The sequence below is a fragment of the Aethalodelphis obliquidens genome, unplaced genomic scaffold (assembly GCF_003676395.1).
Source record: "Aethalodelphis obliquidens isolate GAN/ISIS:26980383/991018 unplaced genomic scaffold, ASM367639v1 scaffold111, whole genome shotgun sequence".
NCBI lineage: Eukaryota > Metazoa > Chordata > Mammalia > Artiodactyla > Delphinidae > Aethalodelphis > Aethalodelphis obliquidens.
The window spans coordinates 376,598-392,596 of record NW_020838055.1 but is presented as its reverse complement, the minus strand read 5'-3'; the positions used below and the strand labels follow the sequence as shown (position 1 = coordinate 392,596).

General features: G+C 46.6%; 1 protein-coding gene across 10 annotated transcripts in view; it reads right to left on the bottom strand.

The window, feature by feature from the left end:
• The window catches only part of LARS2 (leucyl-tRNA synthetase 2, mitochondrial), a 269,549-nt gene that overhangs the window by 194,439 nt on the left and 59,111 nt on the right, over positions 1–15,999 (bottom strand). The gene's annotated exons all lie outside the window — the stretch shown is intronic.

The following is a 15,999-nucleotide window of genomic DNA, read 5'->3' as shown; positions in this document are numbered from 1 at the left end:
GGGTGTGGGTGTGGGGGTGTGTGTGTGTGTGTCTTTTGCGGTGGGGATGGGAAGAAAGGGATTACAACTACAACTGGCCACTAGGCGTCCTCATTCTTAGAAGTTTCCTTGGGCCACCAGCATGGACCACCTGTTTCTGCTACTTTTACCCCTAGGGACCCACCCTCTGGGTAGCTCTGGCTTCTCTCTGCCTCATTTCTTTTTCCTTCTTCCTCTCAGGAGCACAGAAAATTCCTCTTACTCTCTCGGCTTTAAGCATTACTTTTGACTTTTCATCTTGTAACCTCCCTGCGCTGCCCTCAAAAGTTGATCATGGTATCTTCCCAGGCTGGCTTTCCTAAGAGGGCTTAGGGTACCTACAGTTAACAGAGTATACTTTTTACATCACAACATGGTTATCACAGAAAGTATTGGGCTTTTCTTTTCTAGGGCTGGGGGTGAGCATACCCAAGGGTCTGGGGGATAACACAGTCAATAGGGTGGAGTAGAACCTGCAAGCAGAGGTGATTGGGAAAAGGGGGAGTGGCCAAGAGCTTTGGCTGAAAAACAAGTGTGCTGAGATGCTGGTGCTAGGCCCATTTTTTCCCAACCCATTGGAAAGCCTCAGGACTTACAGCCAGCTGAATAACACTAAGGAGAAGGGACCATTCCCTCCTTTGTGCCCAGCTGGACCCTAACAGCTGGTCATGGTGGCTCCTATAATGTTTTATTTTATGTTTTTGTTTATGCATTTGTCTCTGCCTCCATGGTCCTAAATCCTTGATGCCAAGAAAATATGTTAGTTTTTCTGTTCCTCCCCATTTAGCATAGGACCTGGCATACTTCTTGAAAATTTCTTACTTATGAAATAGTGATAATATTAGCAGTTATCCCATAGAGTAATTATATAGATTGAATGAGGTAATCATCTAAAGTTCTTAGCATAAAGTCTGCCACAGAGTAAATACTCAAAAAGTATTCCTTGTTAATATCATTGAATGAATGATTGGATGAACGAATGAATGAGGTGCTTTGGTTTAATTCATCAGCACAAGCTTTTACATAGGCTTTGAGTTCCTTTTTCATCTTTCTTCTTGCTATATTGAACTAAAAGAAATGGCATGATAAAAGAAAAGAAAGATAATAAAGTGGAAATCACAACTGTTTAATTATATCTAGAAACACAAATTTTTCCTTTTAAATTTCTAGGGTACTGACAGTAATCGAATGCAGTGCCCCTATCAGCTGGAGGAATGTATGCACTGTCAGTGAAGGTTGCCTTCTTTCTTTCAGAAGAATTACAGTCCGCCTTCCACATCTGCAGGGGTAGCAGATTTTTTTTATTTTATTTTATCTAAAAATTTTTGGCCACACTGCACAGCATGCAGGATCCTAATTCCCTAACCGGGGATTGAACCCTTGCCCCCTGCAGCGGAAGAGGGGAGTCCCAACCACTGGGGGAAGTCCCCTAGAAAATATATTTTTTAAAAGATTCCAGAAAGTTCCAAAAAGCATAACTTGCATTTGATGTGCACTGGCAACTATTTACATAGCATTTACATTGTATTTATAACTGTTTACATAGCATTTACATTGTATTAGGTATTATAAGTGATGTAGAGATGATTTAAAGGAGTGGGAGTGCAAACCCTTACAATTTAAGATCCTTTCCCAAAAATCCCTACCAGAGGAGAAAGGGGAAAAAAAGGGCAAAAAAGGACAGAAACACCATGAAGCAGCCACAGAGAGAAGGCGAAGGAGACAGGGACCTAAAGAGGGTGCATCTCAGTGAAGTGTGGAGGCCCTCCTGCAGGTCTGCGCTCCCATCTCCCTCTCTCTGGATAGATGGAGTGAATTCAGAGCTTTGTGACCCAGCCTTGGCCCCATGGAGCAGCTAGAAAGGACTGATGGGAATTGCCGACCAATGTGCCTGGGTGTTGGGAGGGAAAGCAGATTGTAGGGTGTTTTTCAGATGCAGACCGCCTCCAAAATGTAGCATCAGAATGAGTGCATGTTATCAGAAAAGCCGCCTACACAGCTCAGGAAATTAAAGAGATTTCCAGGCTGACGATTTTTGATAAGCATTGATCTTTGACTTTATAAGCAGTAGCAAATTCTGCTCAAATCAAAAGGCCAGCTGGTCGCCTGTGGAAACCTAGATTTTAGCTGAGGAAAAAGAGGAATAAAAGTCTTAATTAAAAAAAATTTTCACACTAAGAAGGCAACATATTTAGTCCCAGTTTACAACAAATTCCTTTTGGTTCCAAAGCATCCTAATTATCTAGAATTTATGAGGACTTTAAGACCCATCTACACCATCCCAATTATCCAGATGTGTCTGCCCTGAAAAGGGTTACATAGTAGTAGCCTATCTGCTAGTATAGACTCTGCCTGGAAAATGACTTATGTTTCCATTATATCAAAATTATATAGGTCACTTTGGAAAATACTGGATCACATACGTTAACACTAGAGCTAGAAATGACTTCCTGGGGCTTAGGTCTATTCCTCTGCCTTCTGAAAGCTCTCTGACATCTGAAGCCAGTGATTTTTTAAGTCTGTTTTGGAAAGTCCCCAGGAGTCAAGATTTCAGTCTCTGGATTTTAGTACCTAATCACTATTCCTACCAGAATATTCTTTCCCGAGAACTTGATTTTCTCCAGTGGTAACTTAAGCACAGGTTCAGGGAAAGCAGTAATGAACGATCAATGCAGTGTTTAAGCACACATTTCCCCCAGGTTTGAGGCATCTCTGGTGTGTTTGTTATTCTCCCTCTGCCTCTCCCTTCTTCTGTTCTTGGCCCTGCCCTGTGTACCCCAAGGCTGATCCTGAGGACGGCAGCACCAGGGGTTCCCTCGCCTTCTGGATTCTGGCGGGGTTGGCCAATGCGAGACCTTCCTCGGGGAGGAGAGCCGGGGAAGTTCTGCCCTGTTGGCCCTGCTCTGGCCCTGGCCGTGGCCCCATGACCGCTGCTCTCTCGGGGCAGTCCTTCCTTCATGCTCCAGCCCTCGGGCCTCCAGGAATACCTTTCCTCCTCCTTTTTAGGTCCGGTGGTAACAACAGCCCCCATTGCGGCTGGTCTCTGGGTTTCCTTAACCTGCCCAAACTCTGTAATAACAGTCCCAGCATTGAAGTCTCTTGAACCGCAAGGGCTAGATTCTGTTCCAGCTGGGACCCCACTGAGGAACCGGGTGACAAGATGTCTTGAGCCTTTTGGCAGCACAGGGTCACCCTCCCATTTATCCCATTTCCTCCCTGAATTACTGCAAAGGGTCTGGGTTTCCCCAACTGTTCTGAGGCCAGTGGGACCTCTGTGTCACCAACAAATCATGCTGTGACCACCATGGAAGGTGCTGGAGTGGAAGCTCGGGGTGGTAATAAGTAGAATCGACTCTGCAGTCTAGTGCCAGAGGGGAGCCAGCAGAGCCAAGGGTGCCACCTTCCCAGTCTTTCTACCGAGGGTGAAGGACGTTTGCTCTGCAGGGTGGAGGGTGCAGAGACAGCCTCCGACCATAACCCCAGGCCCCGCCTGTGGTGCCCCAACTCCTTTCACACTGGCCTCTGTGCAGACCCCCTCTTGGAGCCCAGCTCACCCTCTCCCGGCCTGCACAGCCCTCCTGCTCAGGCTCTCTCAGAACATAAAGCACGAAACGAGATTAAATGCCTCAGGAGCAGCCAATGGCCTGGGTCTAAGAAACAACACCTGTGACATGGGACAAGCCCCTTCTCTCTCTGGCCCTCAGACTCTCCATCTGTAAAGAGAAGTCCCACCCACCTCCCAGGGGTCATCAAAGACCCTAATAATATGCACACGAGCACTTCGAAAATGGTTTCCATATAAAGTCAACTTCATCAAACTTCTTTTTCCTCTAACACTCACATCCAAGACATCAGGAAATCCCATCAGCTTGTCTTTGAAAGTGTACCTAGAATCCAGCCCCTAGACCACCATCAGCCTCCAAACTGGTTTTCCTGCATCCACGTTTGCCCCAGCCCCCAAGTCTGTTCACCACTCAGCAGCCAGAGTGATTCTTTAACACAGAAGTAAAAAAACAAGTCAAGATCCTCCAAAGGTTCTCCAGCTGACCTGGGCACAGCACAAAGCCATGTGAAGTCATCTGCAAGGTCCTACGATCTAACCCCTGCCCCGACCTCGGCACCTGACTCTCTCCCTGGTCCACTGCCATGGTCCACTCCTCTGCCTTCCTGCGGGCCTGGCTTGCCATGCACGCTCCCACCCCAGGGCCTTTGCTCTTGCTTGCTGATCCCTCTGCCTGGAGCCCACGCTGGGCTCCCACCACTCGTTCAGTTTTCTGCTTCACTTTCTCCATAGCACCTCCTTCCCTCCCTAGAAAGTGCTATCTGCCTACTCCTGGCTCCCTGCACTGGAATGTTAGTCACTACTGTGTCCTCAAGGCAGTGCCTGGAACATAGGGGATACTCAGCAAACATGAAAGTATGAATGAATGGGATTCGATTTTCTTCCCCCAGCCTTGGCAGAGGTCTCTTTGTCCAGAATCAGGGCCTGCTGTGTGTTTGGACTGCTACCTGTGTGGTGGGAGTGTGAGTACACGGCTCATGTGAGCTCCTGATGAAAGTGGGGGATGGTGGTGGTAAAAGCCCACAGGAAGGTTCAATTTCTTAATGGGCACGGAAAAATGAGACTTGGAATTTCAGCGTCTTAAAAACAAAAGAAGAAGCTGGGACTGAAATATGCTTAGTGCTAATATTATTCTACATTCTGCAAGCATCATTCTAGAAACGTAATGTCTTTATAATTTCCTACCTCCTGTAACAATACAACAGCTGTGATGCAACAGTTCCTTACTGCATCCCCCCACTCCAGCACACACACAAATGGTGAGGATGAAATGGCAAGTGGGAGACAGAGGGGAAGGAGAGCAGGATGGGGGACCTTCTGGAGGGGCCCCCAGGCTTTCATAGCTCAGACAGATGTGCCAGGGGTTGAGACGGGGAGGAAGCCACTGGCCAGTGGGGAGTTCTGTGCAGGAGGGAGGAATGTGGATCTGGGCCTTGGAGACGGCAGTGGTGTACGCCTGGTAGGAGGGCATACTTTTGTCATGAGCAAAAGTGAGAGGTGGGACGGGGTGGGGTGCAGATGACCTCCGTCAGAATAGGGGGTGTGTGGGGAGGTAAGGAGGCTGGTTGAGACAGGTGAGAAAGAGCTTCCCTGATGGATAGGAGTCTGCCTTCAGCGTCGGTGTCCTGAGCCTCACCCCCTCTTCATCCAGCGTGTGGATGGAGCCCTGGGTGTGGGGCAGATGCTGGTCTAGTTGCTGTGGATACAGGAGTGAGCAGGCAACCGTGCCGCCCCTCCCAGCTCTCCTTGGAGTCCTCGGTGGGGTTGGAGTGTGGACTGGAACCTGGACACCTGGGCTCTGAGACGGATAAAGACAGAACCTACCCGCCACTTCTCTGGTTCCCTGACCCAGTAACACTTTGCCTAAATAAACTAACACCAAATGAGCCCAAAGGATTTAAATTGTTAGTTTATTTCCAGGCCAAAGTGAGCTTCAAGTGTCACACAAATGGATGCAGTCACACAAGACCAAGCGAGCAGTTTGTGATTAGATGCCTCTGGGTTTGAATCCAAACTCTGTCACTCAGTAGCAGCATCGCCCCAATGTGGCCCCGGTGTGGCACTGGCTTCCCCAAGGCTCATTTCCTTGTGCACACAAGAGAAATCCTAGAACCTGCCTCATGCTGTGTGGTTTCTGTGCGATAGTGCACAGAAAAGTCTCGACTCAGTGCCTGCCCGGAGGACATGCCTGGGGGCTGCAGTCAGGACTCTCTAGCAGGAAAATATGGCCTGTCCATGCTTCCCAGACACCGACACTTCTTTGACAAGAGGGGCACAGCCCAGTCACCAACCTGGAGGGGGACGGGTTCAATTTTCATGAGACATGGGTTAATGACGAGGACCTAGTTTTCTGCAGGCATAAGCACACCTATAGACGCCTTACCCTGGCCTGCTGCTTTCACTATTCAAAGCATCTCCCTTTCCTCTCATCCACACAGTAGGACAGATGAAAGAGGGAGAACACAGGAGTGGCAGCCCAGCTTGTCACTTGGTTGCAAGCTCTGAGGACGAGTGGTCCTGGCCAAGGCTGGCAGTGTGGCGTCGGCTGCCCTGAGCATCCTTGTCACTCAAAGCTCAGGCTTCCGAGAGTCTAGCCTGTAGGAGACCAGGCCGTGGCCAGGAACGTCGTCCTCCTCTTGTCCTCCTGGGGCTGGAATTGGTCCCTAATTCTTTCCTGGGCTCATCCTCCCCCCATAAATACCTTCCTGGGGACAGGGCAGACGGCACAGAGGCTCCTCTCTCTCTGGTTCCTCCTGCTATCTGGGCACCATGGCAACAAATGCACTTCCTGGACACACGGCTCTTTCACCACCTGATTCCAAGCAGCATTACTGCCCCGGTCCTGGCCAGGTCAACCCTACGAGGATCCACAACTGTTTAGAGCAATCCCCCTCTTTCAGGTGCTGAAAGCTGGGCTGCTGGCCACTTTCAGGGTCACCGCAAACTGCAGGTCCTGCTCTCGCTGTTGCCTGAAGGACACCCCCTGGAGGTCTTTCCATGAATTCCCTGGCTGTGCCAGGCTTTAAGGAAACGGTGTTTGTCTCCTTATGACCTTTCGACACTCTTGAGAACAGGACCCTGTGTTTGTTAAATTTGTTTGTTTGTTAAATCCACAGCACCTTACACACAGTAGGTGCTCAGAAAACGTTTGCACAGCATGCGTTGGTGCCAGGCCTACACAAGCTGTGACAAGAAGGACCAGAGACCTACCAAGGTCAACAGCTCATTTGCTGGGGAGCCAGCACTGGAAACCAGAGCACGGCACAGTGGCAGCTAAGAGCACAGGTTTGTGGCCAGGCTGCCAGGGTTTGAATCCTAACTCTACTGTGTATTAACTAATGACCTTGGGCAAGTTGTTTTAACACCTCCTCACCTCAATTTCCTCATCTGTAGAGTGGTAGGGATAAAAGTAGCTTTCATAAAAGTAGCTTTCTTTCTAGTAGCTGAGAGGATTAAATGAGGTATTATCAGTAGAGTACGGAGTGTGGAAAACTGGTCCCAGTGCACAGCTAATGCTCTATATGTGTTGACTGGCAGTATTTAATAATTTGGATAGTATGTTAAAGTAAAAGAAAAAATATTAAAAAACAGAGTATTTTGTGTGAGCTATTACTCTATGTATGCATCAAAACAGATGGAAATAGATACCCAAAAATGCCAACCAGAGTTATCTGTGGCTGGTGGGATTCTGCGTGACTTTTGGTTTCTTTTACATATTTTTCTATAATTTCCAACTTTTCTATAGTGAACTTATATAAAGTGACTTTTGTTAAAAAACCACCTGGGACCTCCAATGACTACCTCCCCCACCCCTTCCTGAATATGATTTTGTATGCTAAGGAGACACTCCTGCTGTTTCCAATTGCTTGGGAATAGAAGGAAACCTGCCGAGACATTTCAGCTGGAGTAGCGGAGGCTACATTTCCGCAGTACTTTGCTTGTACACCCACTAGGAAATGAGATATCTTGTGTTTTGAGTGAATCGCTCCCATTAATCACGGGGATACTCCAGGTCTATCGGGCAGAGTGACTGGTATAATTAGGGCCTCTGCCTGCAAGGTTAATGCCAGCAGTCAAGAGCAGTGTGCATGAAGCAAGCCTGAGTCTTCCCGGAGCTTGTGGCAATATGATTGCTTCCCTGAGCCATGGAAGCCAAAGGTGAGAAGGTCTGGGTGGTCCCGAGATTTCAGGTGGAGACAGAAGTGTTGTGATAGCTATTGAGAGGATCTCCCCAGGCTCTCCCATATGTGAGTAAATGTGGGGTCGGTCAGAATATCAGAAAAGGATTTCCACAGTCCAAGAATTTCCTTAAGGACAGATGACTCAAGTCTGACGCGTGATTTTTTCCAGCCAGGCTCTGTGTCTTTTTTGCAAGTGAAAGCAGTCTGTACCCATCAGAACGTCATGACGAGTTCAGAACTGCATCCACACACTTCATTCCAACATGTGCAAATTCTAGAGCCCAAAGAAATGGATGGAAAGATGACCAATAAAATACGTCCATTCCCAGCCACTGGGTCACCTTCCCCGGCTGTTCCCTGCCCTCTTTAGTAGCTGTGGGTTCCTTGTTGGTCTTTGGGCAATGCCAAGAAGGTAGGAACCGATCTGGTCTGGGAATCATAGAAAAGGGCATTCTCCTCTCTTATGGTGTCCACAGTGTTAGGAGGACATGACTTCAGTACAGCTCAGAGAAGAAAACTTTTACAGTGGTTCATACAAGTTATGCCCCTGCCTATAAATAATCACATAAAACCAAAACACCGAACCCTTCCCCATTCAGCCCTATCCCACCACCATAACACCCTCATCCCCTAATAAAAAGGGCATTTATCAAGACAGACAGAATGAGCAGCTTGATGATTCTCACTGAGAGTTTTCTCAACCCTCCAATCTGCCTGTGGTTTCTGACATTTTGAGATGTACACGCATCGGTTAGGCCCATAACAGTCCCCACTGGATCCTGCTACAAGAAATGACCCTTAAATCCTTCCTTGTCCTTCCCTCCCCCATCACCCAACCTCAAAATAGGACAAGCATCAAAGAAAACTACCTGAATCATGTGAATCAAACAGGAGAGAGATGGAGGCTTGGAAGGAAATCTACCCTATTGCATCCTGATTCCAAAAAAGAAAAGAAAAAGCCTGAAAAAAGGAGAAAATGCAGGAACTCTGAGCAGACGGTGCCCCTAGCTCTGGGACAAGGAGAAACAGGATATTCAAAGAAGGGATTAGCCATCCTAAGTGCTAACCAAAGAGCAGTGGCTACTGTCTCTGGGAGGTGACAGTGCAGCATCCAACAGTGACCCTGGGCAATTACGGGTCAGGCACCTGGCAGTCAGGAGGGGAAACAGAGCAAGGAGGGTGTGACAAACTCTCTTTCAGTGCCTCCCACCAATAACAACCTTCAGGGTTGCTGCAGCAATTCTGCTTCTTGGGTCTTGCAGAACTTCAGCTGTGGCCAAATCAAACTCAGAACCACACCAGGAAGGCAATTTTGGAAAACAGAGTTCCCAGTGTAAACAAGTTGACAATAGAACAATCCAGCAAAGGTTGCCAACCCAAGGGAGGTGAAACCCACTGAGGATGTCAGCTCTGCGAAAGGAATTCAGGCTGTTGGAAAACGGAAAGGTGCGTCACCTGGAGATTAGAGAGAGACCTGCGGACCAAGGCACGCTTGAAGCCCACCCCCGCTGCAGCTGCGTTTCTAGTACAGCTTGCCCTGATTTCCACACGGGAATCTTCTCCACTTTTAAGTCTATCCAATATTTACCAGCATTAGGAATGTGTGTCAATCAGAGTTCAGTACAGGAAATAGAGCAGAAAAGGATTTAATCCAGGGAATTGAGCACTTACAAAAGTTGTTGGAAGGGCTGCAGAAGTGGAGCCAGGGACCACCACTGCAGCACAGCCTTCAAGGTCCAGCCTCAACGCCAAGATCCAGAGCCAGGATCTGCTGTGACTGTCTCTGGCCACAAGCTGTGATGGCAGTGGGCGGAGAGTTGGCCCCTGAAACTGCTCATGCCCCCGGCCTCCAGCTTGCCTGCCAGCAGCCTCTGCCTTGCTCTACCTTCCGGTGTTAGGCAGCTCGGGCTGGTAACAGAGTATCACGAACTGGGTGGCCTAAAACCAGAAATTTATTCTCTCATAGCTCTGGAGGCTAGACATCTGAGATCAAGGTGTGGGCGGGGCCATGCTCCCTCTAAAGCTCTAGGTAGAATCCTCCCTTGCCTCTTCCTAGCCCCTGCTGGTGGCCGTGTTCCTCGGCTTAAAGCTGCATCACTCCCATCTCCGCCTCTGTCGTCGCATGGAGTTCTCCGTGTGTCTCTGTCTTCACGTGGCATTTTCCTCTTCTTACAAGGACACCAGTCATATTGGACAGCGACACACCCTCATGACCTCATCTTAACTTGATTATGTCTGCAAAGACTCCATTTCCAAATAAGGTCATATTCACAGGCACCGGACGTTAGGACTTTAACATATCTTTTCGGGGGAACACAATTTAACCTATAACATTTGCTAACCTTGCATCTCATTGGCACAACCTCATTCACATCCAGAAGTCTAGGAAATGCAGTGTTAGCCTTCCAACTGGTCAAATAGAGTGAGGGCGAATAAAGGGGGAAAGCCCACCCATGTGGCTAGCACAGGGGCTACCGTGCAAGCACCGCTGTATTCTGGATGAACAGATGAGGTAATTCTGATACACAGAATGAGAGGCAGTGCAGTAGGGTGGTTAGTAGCACTGGATCCAATGTTTGAACCTGGCCCAGCTTCTGCTGACTATGAGATCTCGGGCAGGTTAGTTACTTCTCTGTAACCTTTAGCTTCCACACCTATAAGTGGGGATAATAACAGCCACCATTTCTCAGGGTTTACCTGAGTATTAGATGAGATTATGGACTCCAAGTTCCAAGGACCAGGCACACAGTAAGCCATCTACAATGGTAGCCATTATTAAATTATCAAACTTACTAGGTTTATTCTGTGTCCCACCATGGGAGAGAATTGAATGAAGCACAGACACATGGACGAACTGTATGTAAGGGTTCCCCCAGCATGGTTAGGACTTTATGTAAAAATCAGAAACTCCAAGGATTTGAGCCAAGGCATAAATTTCCTGATGTAAGGATTTTCTTACTCAGCGCAATGACCCATCAGAGTATCAAGAAGCTAAGGCATTTATCTCTGGAATAGATTTCTCCAAGTTCTGTTGGTGATTATTTAACTTTAGTTGACATAAGAAGAGAAAAAGCAGGTCTCAGCTAAAGTGCGGATGTTTTCTTACACAAGCATTGTTACATGTTTATGTTCCTGAAAAAAGGAAGTAAAAGTCATATTAACCATGTTTAGGGTTCAGAGGACAAATGCTTGTTCAGTTTTAAAAGGTGCAGTGGATTAAAATAACTTTGCGGTGGTCAACATGACTTGGATGGAGGTACATTCTGTATTTTACTATTATTAAATCTGTCTCTCTAAGTGAGATAAAGCAGTTGAGACAGAAATCAGACTTCCGTGCCTCAGACTGGGTCATAGGGAACATTTAGCTATTAAAAAGTTGGCATTTTACATAAAAAAATGAAATAATGCCATTTGCAGCAACATGGATGCACCTAGAGATTATCATACTAAGTGAAGTCAGAAAGAGAAGGACAAATACCATATGATATCACTTATATGTGGAATCTAAAATATGACACAGATGAACTTACCTACAAAACAGACTCACAGACATAGAGAACAGACTTGTGGTTGCCAAGGAAGGGGGAGTGGGGGAGGGATGGATTGGGAGTTTGGGGTTAGCAGATGCAAACTATTATGTAGAGAATGGATAAACAACAGGGTCCTACTGTACAGCACAGGGAACTATATTCAATATCCTGTGATAAACCATAATGGAAAAGAATATGAAAAAGATGTATGTATACGTATAGTTGAATCACTTTGCTGTGCAGCAGAAACTAACACATTGTAAATCAACTATACTAGAATAAAATAAATTTTTAAAAAATTAGGCATTGTACGATTCAATAATAAAAGGACAAACAACACAATACAAATATAGGAAAAAGATGTGAACAGACATTTCACCAATGAAGATACACAAATGGCCAATAAACACATGAAAAGATACTCAGCATCATTAGTCATTAGGGAAATGCAAAGTAAAACCACAACAATACACCACAATGCAACTACTAGAATGGCTAAAACACACAAAATAGCAACAAAAACTGACAATACCAAGTTCTGACAAGGATGTGGAACGATTGGAACTCTTGCACGTTACTGATAGGAATGCAACGTGGTGCAGTCACTCTGGAAAACAGTATGGCAGTATCTTTTAAAGTTAAACATAAACTTACTATATGATTCTGCCATTCCACTCCTAGATATTTACCTATGACAAATGAAAACATACGTCCACACAAAGATGTGTGTGTGAATGTTCATAGTAGCTTTAGTCATAATCACCCAAAACTGGAAGCAACAAATGGTGGACGGATAAACAAATTGTAGAATATGCATACAGTGGCATACTACTCAGCAATAAAAAGGAACAAAATACGAGCTTCCCTGGTGGTGCAGTGGTTAAGAATCCGCCTGCCAATGCAGGGGACATGGGTTCCAGCCCTGGTCGGGGAATATCCCACATGCCGCAGAACAACTAAGCCCGAGCACCGCAACTACTGAACCTGCATTCTAGAGCCTGTGAGCCACAACTACTGAGCCCACGTGCCACAACTACTGAAGCTTGTGCGCCTAGAGCCCGTGCTCTGCAACAAGAGAAGCCACCGCAATGAGAAGCCCGTGCACCACAACAAACAGTAGCCCCACTCGTCACAATTAGAGAAAGCCTGTGCGCAGCAACGAAAGACCCAATGCAGGCAAAAATAAATAAATAAAATAAATAAATTTATATTAAAAAAAGGAACAAAATAGCAATACATGGAACAACACAGATCAATCTCAAAAACTTTATGCTAAAGTGAAAGAAGTCAAACACAAAAGGCAATATATTACATGAGAGCATTTATGTGTAATTCTAGAGAAGGCTAAACTATAATGACAGAGAGCAGACCAGTGGTTGCATGAGGCTGGTGGGGGGCGGGGAGCAACTGCACAGGGGCAGGAGGGATTTCTTAGGGTTAGGGGATGGTTCTGGTCTGTGTTGTGATGGTAGTTACATGACTGTATACAGTTACTCAAACTCTTCAAAGTGTACACTTCAAATGGGTGAACTTTATGTAAATGATATATTAATGCAAACATAAGCTTTGAGTTCTGATGTGACAGGCTTGGGGAGAGGGAGCAGTTGGAGGATAGGAGTGGGGTGGTGGTGCAGGGCATGGCTTATCTATGCGATGCCTGAACCCAGTGATTTATCCTCTAAGATCAAGCCTATCAGTTATAACTGGGAACCTAGTGCAGCCAAGCTCTGTTCCAAGAGGGGGTGTTAGCATCATATCTATAGGGTTTTTTTTTTCGTTATAAAAATTTAGTGCTGGGGCTTCCCTGGTGGCGCAGTGGTTGAGAGTCCGCCTGCTGATGCAGGGGACATGGGTTCATACCCCGGTCTGGGAAGATCCCACATGCCGCGGAGCGGCTGGGCCCGTGAGCCATGGCCGCTGAGCCTGCGCGTCCGGAGCCTGTGCTCCGCAACGGGAGAGGTCACACAGTGAGAGGCCTGCGCGCCACACATACACAAAAAATTTAGTGCTTATTTTATTTTTTATATATATATTTACTTATTTATTTATTTTTGGCTGCGTTGGGTCTTTGTTGCTGAGCACGGGCTTTCTCTAGCTGTGTCAAGAGGGGGCTACTTTTTGTTGTGGTGTGCGAGCTTCTCATTGAGGTGGCTTCTCTTGTTGTGGAGCACGGACTCTAGGCGCACGGGCTTCAGCAGTTGTAGCACACGGGCTCAGTAGTTGTGGCTCGCGGGCCCTAGAGCACAGGCTTAGTAGCTGTGGCACACGGGCTTAGTTGCTCTGCGGCATGTGGGATCTTCCCCGACCAGGGCTCGAATCCGTGTCCCCTGAACTGGCAGGCAGATTATTAACCACTGCACCACTAGGAAAGTCCCTAGTGCTTTTTAATGTTATACTGATTTTTATTATAGCTACAAAAGGAAGTGAGGATAGGTATCATCATACATCAAAGAGCAGATGAGAAGCGGTGAGGTCTACATTAAAGGAGAAAGCATATGTGAAGCAGAGTTCACAGAGGACATTCACAAATGGCAACTATTATTATTTGCCTAGGTTGATGTGGTCAGCATAGAAGTGTGAGGCCAGGCTTCTCGCAGGAGAGAAGCAGCAGAGACCTGGGAACAGGATTAGAGTGGCGAGGCCATAGCCTTTCAGCCCCAGTGACTTCTCTTTAGAACAGGTATTTTATGACACCCTTTTTGCTAACCCCAACCCTTTTGCCAACAGCTTCTTGGCTTCTGATCTGATTTCCTACCCTTGCTGTCCAGGGCAGCATCGTGGTCCACTTAGCCCCCACCCTCATTCAGATCACTTCCAGCTTGCTCTCCCTCTCGGTCTCCATCTCTTCCTCCAAGAGGAGTTGCTGCATTTTAAAGTTAATCCAGGACAAGAAGAGCCAAATGTGTCTCAGGATGCAGTTCCCAGAAGAACTGAGGGGAGGAGAGGGAGTCCTGGGCTTCCCTCCAGGGCCCAGGCATAGGGGCTCCAAGTCATAAGGGCTGAGCCCCGGTGTCCAAAGGGGCCTGAGATCAGCAATGTGTGGGTTTCTTGCTCTTCCCTTTGAGCCCACGTGTCTACTGCAGCCTTTTACAGAAGGAGAGTCAGCAATTCATTCCAGGACCTTCTATGTGCCAGACACTGCCCCAGGTGCTGGGGACTCTGAGACAAAGAGGGAAAGTCCCCACCTTCCAGGCACTCACAGTCTGGTTGGAAGAGATAGACAGTTGCTGGTGATCACAATGGAAACCAGAGCAAAGGTTTAGAGAAGCCGTGCTGGGAACATAGAGGGAGAGAGCTGTCTCTGCACGCTATTTTTTAAAACAGAAAATTACTTTCTATTTACTTCCCATTGAAGAATTTAAAAAGTATATCAGCGTGATGGGGCACCAAATTATTAGGCTGCCCAGGATGTCCTCATGCCTTAGGCCAGCCTGGACTAGGTTTGTCCAGTCTCCCTCTGCACCCACCCCGGCCCTTACCTTCTGCAGCTTTCAGAGGTTCAGTCCTCTGAACCAGGTATTCTGAACCTGATTCTGGGGGTGGGGCTTCTGCAAATCAGGCCCTTGTCAACTGGGGATGATGGTTTGTAGTTCAACAAAGGGAAAATCAAGAGGCAAATCCAAGCAGGTCTGGACTCACGAGGAGCAGATGGAGAGAAGGGAATGAAGTGGGAATGGGGAGGCAAGGTTGGGAGGAGTTCTGAGCTTCATCCTGGTGGTTTACGACAGGGTCACAGGAGGGGACGTGTCCCGGGGGCTTATTGGGATCACCAGTATGCTCCCAACCTTTGCTGAGTGCCTACTGTGTGGCAGGCCCTGTGCCAAGGGCTTTCTCTATACCAAGCTCCTACCCTCTCAACAGGCCCTAGACTCCAGCGTGATCCCAAGGAGAGAGTGGCTATGAGTGAAATCTGAGGCTATGAACGGCCTTTCATTTTCCAACTTGATAAGAGCAACATATATGACAAAGGATTATTCTTAATATAAAGGACTGTGCAATCAAGAAATTATGGATAAAATTATACTAAAAAAACCCCATGATGGGCTAATGAGCGTATGGAAATATGCTCAGCTTCCTTAAACAATCTGGTATGAAAACTAAAATTAGATACCATTATGTCTTCATCTATCAAAATATTTTTAAAGAAAATTCTGGTTTGGTGAAGTTGTAATAAAATGGGCAGGCGAGTAATGGCTGGCAGATGTATAAATTAATCAACTATGGCACCTTGTTAATGTGTACCAAGGTGTACATAGTACTAGCCTAGTAGTTCCATTTTAGAAGAAGATAGATAAGGATGTGAATGCAAGGATGTTTGTCATACATGTAAAAGACAAAAACTGGAAATGACCTCAAGGCCCAACAATAGGACAACTGATCAATCAAATGATGGGTTGATCACACACATACACACACACTTCCCCACACAGAGAATCTGAGCTTAATTTTGTTAAAAAGGATATTTATATATTTTCTCTCATTGTTTCTCTTTATATACATGCAGAGAAAAAAAGACTGGCAAGAAATGCACCAAAACATATTTATTTTGGAAAGGCAGGACTATGGGCTGCCTTTATTTATTTTTTCTTTAAATTTTTCCATAATAACTTTGAATTGCTTTCATTATCTGAAAAAATATTTTTAAAAATCTGTGACATATTCTTGCCAAAAATTAAACAAATGAGCCTTAACTCCCACTTTGCATGAA